This window comes from Schistocerca gregaria, chromosome 3, assembly GCF_023897955.1.
Source record: "Schistocerca gregaria isolate iqSchGreg1 chromosome 3, iqSchGreg1.2, whole genome shotgun sequence".
In the NCBI taxonomy this organism is placed as follows: Eukaryota; Metazoa; Arthropoda; class Insecta; order Orthoptera; family Acrididae; genus Schistocerca; species Schistocerca gregaria.
In genome coordinates this window covers 540,003,137-540,012,084 of record NC_064922.1, presented here as the reverse complement: position 1 = coordinate 540,012,084, position 8,948 = coordinate 540,003,137, and positions in this window count along the sequence as shown.

Sequence of the window (8,948 nt, the reverse complement as noted above, 5' to 3'; positions counted from 1 at the left end):
GGAGAGTTTGGTGGCCAGCGGAAGCGGTCAGAAGAGTGTTTCTGGAGCCACTCTGCAGCAATTTCGGACGTGTGGGGTGTCACATTGTCCTGCTATAACTGCCCAAGTCCGTCGGAATGCGTAATGGACGTGAATGGATTCAGGTGATGAGACAGGACGCTTACGTACGTGTCACCTGTCAGAGTCGTATCAAGGCGTATCAGGTGTCCCATATGACTCCAACTGCACACTCCCCACATCATTACAGAGCCTCCATCAGCTTGAACATTCCCCCATTGACATTCAGGGTCAGTGGATTCATGAGGTTGTCTCCATACCCGTATCCGTACACATCCATCCGCTCGATACAATTAGAAGAGGGTCGGCCGACCAGGCAACATGTTTCTAGTCATCAACAGTCCAATGCCGGTGTTGACGGGCCTAGGCGAGGCCTGAAGCTTTCTGTCAACAAGGGACCACGAGTGGGCCTTCGGCTCCGAAAGTTTGTGTCGATGATGTTTCGTTGAAAGGTCCGCACGCTGACATTTGTTGATGGCCCAGCGTTGAAATCTGCAGCAATTTTGGAAGGGTTGCACTTCTGTGACGTTGAATGATTCTCTTCAGTTGGTCCCGTTCTTGCAGGATCTTTTTCCGGCCGCAGCGACGTCGGAAATTTTATGTTTTACCGGATTCCTGATATTCACGGCACACCCGTGAAATGATCGTAAGGTAAAATCCTTACTTCATCGCTACCTCGGAGGTACTGTGTCTCATAGCTCGTGCACCGACTATAACACCACGTTCAGACTCACTTAAATCTTGATAACCTGCCTTTGTATCAGCAGTAACCGATCTAACAACTGCGCCAGAGACTTGCGACCGCAGCGCCGTATTCTGCCTATTTACGTATCTCTGTATTTGAATACACATGCCTAAGTCAGTTTCTTTGGCCCTTCAGTGTGGTAGGGGTTTATGACAGAGATGATAATCATATTTGATGATGGGCGCAAAGAGGCACAGTAAGGGAGAGTGTGAAGTACCTAGCATTTTTATATTTGTGCAATTTTCCATTGGTGATTTTTAAGACATGGGAATGACATTTTGTGAATGGTATTGCGAGTATATTTTATTTAATAGTTTCACATCAAAGAGAGTGTAAGGTGTCAGGCAAATCCAACACCTTACATGAAAACCCTGACATAATAAGCAAATCTACTAGTATGTCACATAGCTCCGAATAAATCGTGACATTCAATTAACCAAAGTAATACAAGTAACGAGTGAGCAAATGGAATACCACAGACTAACACAAGAATGCCTAAATGCATGTCGTACCTTCCCACCGTGAGGCAGACGCAGTTCCGAGGGGAGAAACGAGGACAGAAGCCGAGAGCAGAACCGTGTTAAGCTAGAAGGCCCTACGATAAGGGACGGACACCCACGTCGGCAGCCTATCTGTAAGACAACCACCCGCACGTTTTAGCGTGAGACTTTTTCGCGTCCCTGTTACGTCAAGGACCACTCCCCAGCCCATGTTAAAAGCTAGAGCCCTCCAGAAAAACAGTATAGATCTGAAGATAACACAAAAAGGGCCACTACCGCCTGCAAGTTTTAGCTTGAGACTTTCTCGCGTCTCAGGTACGTCAAGGACCACCCCCCAGCTCATGTTAAAAGATAGAGCCCTGCAGAAGAACAGTATAGATCTTACGATAACGCTAAAAGGACCACACCAGCTGCAGGTTTTAGCGTGAGACTTTTTAGCGTCTCTGTTACGTTGCAAACTTTAAAAACATTGCCCCACCACGAAAAGTATAACGTTTCTCATTGGATAGACAGAATTTTTGTAGGCGGAGCTTAAGGTTACCATTGAGACCCTGATTTGTCAGATGAAAACACAGCCAGATTATTTTTTTAAACCAACTTCGGTAAATTGTAGTAACGAGAAGTTAGAGGAGAGTTAGTTCCGAGACGGCGAGCTGGATGGCTGGTGCGCCGGCCGCTGTCGCCCTGACGCTGCCTAAACACCGACAAGGTAATGAACGAACGCGATGCCGCATTTTTGAGTGCATAAGGCTTCACTCAGAACTGCAATAGACTCATCTGTTACACCCCTTTTTTGCGTAATACTAGTGTCGATCGTTAATTAAAACTCATGGCGTTCACATTTGCCACTTGGAGAACAGATCTGAAACGCGATGATTTTTCTTTAATATAGTTACTGAGAAGCCACATCAGCCACTGTAATTTACGACAAGTTAGATAAGTAATTAAAGATAACTGAGGGTCACTGTAGACCATTTTGATAGTTTTTTCTTTTGTGAAACTTAAATTTAACCTATATTATAGATGTGATATGGCATAGGTCATCCTTCGATCGATTGTAGAACTTGGAAACCCATTCAGGGAATATTAGTTCACATTTTTGTTGAACGCAGTTGGTTTTTACCATCCTGTATTAAAACATTTCATTTTATCAATAGTGCAATTTATAAACGATGTTTTGTGAGTAGAATAAAATTTCCAATGGTAAACTTAACTGCTTTTTCGACGTTATTTTACCAGCTAACTAAAAATAACTCTGCTGTTAAGCAGAGTTATTGGTTCTCATAAACTTGCATTCTCGAGAAAATATTTCAAAAAGCATGTCACGATTGTTAAGATAACATTATGCTGAAATAGGAGAGATAGGTGTCATTTGCGTAGTAACATGGGAGCCAGTGCATGAAGCTTAACGTCTGGGGCTTTTTACTGAGTAATTTGCATTGAGAAAAGACTGCTCTGGAGAGAGAAAAGCCCAACGTTCGAGTCATTCTGTACCGTCTCCCAGCATGTTGTTGTTGTTGTCTTCAGTCCTGAGACTGGTTTGATGCAGCTCTCCATGCTACTCTATCCTGTGCAAGCTTCTTCATCTCCCTGTAACTACTGCAACCTACATCCTTCTGAATCTGCTGAGTGTACTCATCTCTCGGTCTCCCTCTACGATTTTTACCCTCCACGCTGCCCTCCAATGCTAAATTTGTGATCCCTTGATGCCTCAAAACATGTCCTACCAACCGATCCATTCTTCTAGTGAAGTTGTGCCACAAACTTCTCCCCAATCCTATTCAATACCTCCTTATTAGTTACGTGATCTATCCACCTTATCTTTAGTATTCTTCTGTAGCACCACATTTCGAAAGCTTATATTCTCTTCTTGTCCAAACTAGTTATCGTCCATGTTTCACTTCCATACATGGCTACACTCCAAACAAATACTTTCAGAAACGACTTCCTGATACATAAATCTATATTCGATGTTAACAAATTTCTCTTCTTCAGAAACGCTTTCCTTGCCATTGCCAGTCTACATTTTATATCCTCTCTACTTCGACCATCATCAGTTATTTTACTTCCTAAATAGCAAAACTCCTTTACTACTTTAAGTGTCTCATTTCCTAATCTAATTCCCTCAGCATCACCCGATTTAATTTGACTACATTCCATTATCCTCGATTTGCTTTTGTTGATGTTAATCTTATATCCTCCTTTCAAGACACTGTCCATTCCGTTCAACTGCTATTCCAAGTCCTTTGCCGTCTCTGACAGAATTACAATGTCATCGGCGAACCTCAAAGTTTTTACTTCTTCTCCATGAATTTTAATACCTACTCAAATTTTTCTTTTGTTTCCTTTACTGCTTGCGCAATATACAGATTGAATAACATCGGGAAGAGGCTACAACCCTGTCTCACTCCTTTCCCAACCACTTCTTCCCTTTCATGCACCTCGACTCTTATGACTGCCATCTGGTTTTTGTACAAATTGTAAATAGTCTTTCGCTACCTGTATTTTACCCATGCCACCTTTAGAATTTGAAAGAGAGTACTCCAATCAACATTGTCAAAAGCTTTCTCTAAGTCTACAAATGCTAGAAACGTAGGTTTGCCTTTTCTTAATCTTTCTTCTAAGATAAGTCGTAAGGTCAGTATTGCTTCACGTGTTCCAACATTTCTACGGAATCCAAAATGATCCTCCCCAAGGTCCGCATCTACCAGTTTTTCCATTCGTCTGTAAAGAATTCGCGTTAGTATTTTGCAGCTGCGACTTATTAAACTGATAGTTCGGTAATATTCACATCTGTCAGCACCTGCTTTCTTTGGGATTGGAATTATTATATTCCTCTTGAAGTCTGAGGATATTTCGCCTGTCGCATACATCTTGCTCACCAGCTGGTAGAGTTTTGTCATGACTGGCTCTCCCAAGGCCGTCAGTAGTTCTAATGGAATGTTGTCTACTCCGGGGGCCTTGTTGCGACTCAGGTCTTTCAGTGCTCTGTCAAACTCTTCACGCAGTATCGTATCTCCCAATTCGTCTTCATCTACATCCTCTTCTATTTCCATAATATTGTCCTCAAGTACATCGCCCTTGTATAAACTTTCTATATACTCCTTCCACCTTTCTGCCTTCCCTTCTTTGCTTAGAACTGGGTTGCCATCTGAGCTCTTGATATTCATACACGTGGTTCTCTTCTCTCCAAAGGTCTCTTTAATTTTCCTTTAGGCAGTATCTATCTGACCCCTAGTGAGATAAGCTTCTACATCCTTACATTTGTCCTCTAGTCATCCCTGCTTAGCCATTTTGCACTTCATGTCGATCTCATTTTTGAGTCGTTTGTATTCCTTTTTGCCTGCTTCATTTACTGCATTTTTATATTTTCTCCTTTCATCAATTAAATTCAATATTTCTTGTGTTACCCAAGGATTTCTAGCAGCCCTCGTCTTTTTACCTACTTTATCCTCTGCTGCCTTCACTTCCTCATCCCTCAGAGCTACCCATTCTTCTTCTACTGTATTTCTTTCCCCTATTCCTGTCAATTGTTCCCTTATGCTCTCCTTGAAACTCTGTACAACCTCTGGTCCTTTCAGTTTATCTAGGTCCCATCTCCTTAATTTCCCACGTTTTTGCAGTTTCTTCAGTTTTAATCTACAGGTCATAACCAATAGATTGTGGTCAGAGTCCACATCTGCCCCTGGGAATGTCTTACAACTTAAAACCTGGTTCCTCAATCTCTGTCTTACGATTATATAATCTATCTGATACCTTTCAGTATCTCCAGGGTTCTTCCATGTATACAACCTTCTTTCATGATTCTTAAACCAAGTGTTAGCTATGATTAAGTTGTGCTCTGTGCAAAATTCTACTAGGCGGCTTCCTCTTTCATTTCTTAGCCCCAATCCATATTCACCTACTATGTTTCCTTCTCTCCCTTTTCCTACACTCGAATTCCAGTCACCCATTACTATTAAATTTTCGTCTCCCTTCACTATCTGAATAATTTCTTTTATTTCATCGTACATTTCTTCAATTTCTTCGTCATCTGCAGACCTAGTTGGCATATAAACTTGTACTACTGTAGTAGGTGTGGGCTTCGTATCTATCTTGGCCACAATAATGCGTTCACTATGCTGTTTGTAGTAGCTTACCGCATTCCTGTTTTCCTATTCATTATTAAACCTACTCCTGCATTACCCCTATTTGATTTTGTGTTTATAACCCTGTAGTCACCTGACCAGAAGTCTTGTTCCTCCTGCCACCTAACTTCACTAATTCCCACTATATCTAACTTTAACCTATCCATTTCCCTTTTTAAATTTTCTAATCTACCTGCCCGATTAAGGGATCTGACATTCCACGCTCCGATCTTTTCTTTCTCCTGATAACGACATCCTCTTAAGTAGTCCCCGCCCGGAGATCCGAATGGGGGACTACTTTACCTTCGGAATATTTTACCCAAGAGGACGCCATCATCATTTAATCATACAGTAAAGCTGCATGTCCTCGGGAAAAATTACGGCTGTAGTTTCCCCTTGCTTTCAGCCGTTCGCAGTACCAGCACAGCAAGGCCGTTTTGGTTAATGTTGCAAGGCCAGATCAGTCAATCATCCAGACTGTTGCCCCTGCAACTACTGAAAAGGCTGCTGCCCCTCTTCAGGAACCACACGTTTGTCTGGCCTCTCAACAGATACCCCTCCGTTGTGGTTGCACCTACGGTACGGCCATCTGTATCGCTGAGTCACGCAAGCCTCCCCACCAACGGCAAGGTCCATGGTTCATGGGGTGGAGGGGTCTCCCAGCATAGAGACCTGAAAAATCTCTTCTTGACCCTGCCGCTTTTTCACTCCTGTATGCCGCTGCTCGCGTACCAAGAAAAGGATGACCCAAAAACCCGTTTCGCCCCTGATCTGAGAGTGAGCTTCTACAGTAAGTACGTGGCGGCTCACGTCGGGTTACTACAATACTGTCTTTTTATCCTCCAATTTGTCTTGTGTGTATTTTGTAGATTTTGTTTCACACATGACAACGACTGCTTCAGATAGGGCTAACATCTTTTTGTGATCGGTCATCAGTCATTTTTTCTAATAACGCCTTTCCAGCCGGCGCAGTTCAACTTCTTAGCCAGTGCCTCTGTCCTTATGAGCAAAAGTATTTCAACACTTTAGGAATATAGAGAACAGTTAAAACTCCAACAACTGCATATAATTCTTGATTATCATCGATCTACGCAGAATAAAATGTCAATAAATGGTGAATGATCGTCTGTGCCTCGTTTGGCTAATAGCAGTTTGGAAGAGACACGCATCAGCGTCGCAGTAGACCATGGTAAGTAATGGTGTTATGAGACACAATACACAACAATACAAAAATATTATTTTATCGTAGCAATTCTTTATACGATATTCTGAAATATTTACTATATTGTTCATATGTATTGGAACACGTATAGAGATCTCGTGGTAAATGGCGTCAGTTTTTTTGTTTACGATATAATATTATAATCGCACCAATCCTTCCACCTTCAAAACAAGAAGATCGATGACAGTTTAGAAGAAATATGTCTGGTAGCCTCAGTAAGTCTAATGTCACTAGCTGCTTGAGGATTCAAGAACTGGTCATCTGGCAGCGCAGCTACTGAGCAGCTAGCTGCCTACTCCTCATCGAGGGATAGTGGGTAGAGGCAATGGTGTCCATTGGAAGACTTCTCTTATGCGTCTACTAAAGAGATAACACCGCAGAAATAAGAAGATGAGAAAACACCATACATAACGTACTCTATTGACTCGTTTATGTTTCACACTGTTTGACGATCTGAGAGTGGACGGCAGTATATTTAGCAGTTAATATTCAAATCTCAAAATCGCCGTTTTGGAAGGTACTTGGCTAAATAAAAGAAGCGTAACAGGAATCAACAGATCTAAACAAATAGTTTTCAGTAGACGAAAAATTGGTCTCCACAGTGAGTTAAATCATGGTATACTCGTCACACATTCCCACAATCCATCTTTTGCAATAATCTAAAATGTTGAAAAAAATTTAATAACAAAAGTAAATAGTAGTAAATCAGGCAAGTAAAATCACGCAAATAAGCATTCAAAAGTTTTCTGGCGTATAGGTTGTTCACCGAAATTTCAGGAGAACTGTCAGTCCTCAGTGACTTGCAGTCACAATATTTCGCGCATTGAGTCTTCTGGCCATCTTCAGGTGTATACTGCTGAAAGTAAATAAGCAATGAATACCGCGATTAGCAAGGATAGTTCATTGAAATCTGAATTCGAGAGTCCTCAGAAAGCAATGAAAATTTACGAAACTAGATCTCGATATGGCGGGTGGTATCATTCTCCTGTTAGCTATCCTAACTCACTCGGCTATAATGTAAAAAATGAAAAAAAACTAGAGCAAATATGAAGTAGTTACTGAGGTTTTACGAGTATTACTAGCTTTATGCTAATGTAGTAAAAGTATCATGAAACTCATTTGGAACATTCTTGTCGCTCAATGGTTCCTCCTTAATGTCTTGAAAATCTGCTGTAGCATGAAACAACGGTATTTAATTGTTACAAATACAGTGACATCACCTTGAAGTAATTCTCCCAAAATTATGAAGTTTATTTAAGGGGTTCGGTAAAGGTCCAAATTCATGAAATGTTCAATTTTTATTTTTTTGCATTTTAAAAGTCTACACACTTTCCCTTTGAACTGATATGTAATTTGTTCAGATCGGAAGACTATAACTATTTTTAAAATATTTTTGAAATATGTGCTCCATAGGTATGAGCCACTATAGCGCTATTAAATTGCTGTCAAATGTTGTACTCATGAGTCTACAAGCTCAACGTGTACATTTTAGTGATGTAAGTGAAAATAAGTGTTACAATATAAGTGTTTTGGCTAACCTGTGATAGTTCGATAAATATCGCTCAATCAACTGTCGTGTGTTTCATGTTTATTTACTCTTTTTTGATCCAGAAAATATTCATTGCAGGAATCTGAATGTATTGGACACGTACAGAAACGAATGGGATCAAGACTTCGGCGACTGTAAGTTTCATACAAAAAACAAAAACTCAGTGATGGTAAAGAGTTGGATGGGTAGGGAAGGTTAACTGACAGTGCAACTGAAAAAAACCAGAACTATTATGGAATGACTATTAGGCAGAACACACACAGTGTCGATGAAATGAAGAAGGCTGTTTGGGCTCTTTTTTCATGCTTTTTTAACCGATGAAAGTTCTCATCATTACTTGTGACCCAAAGGAGAAAACAGTTGGTGTAAATACAACAAGGGATTGCTAACTGGTGAAGTGTACACTCATAAACACAGTCTGCCTGATGCGAGAATGGAGGGGATAAAACCTATTTTTAGAGACTTAGTAGCACTTGAACTGTTGAAAAAGTGTGTTCATGGAAAAATTCAAAGCCCCAATGAAAGTGTAAATAGTGTTTACGGTCAAGAATCTCAAAGACTGTGTTTGTTGGAATGGAAACACTTCGCTCCGGTGTTCAAGATGCCTCTGCTACTTTCAGTGATGGCAACGTTGTAAGGTGCAAGGTATTTCGAAATATGGGAATGAAGATAGGTTTCAACATGGTAGTTGCTTCAGACAAGCAACGCCTTCGTGGTGCTGACAGGGCTGTAAATAGCTTAAATATAC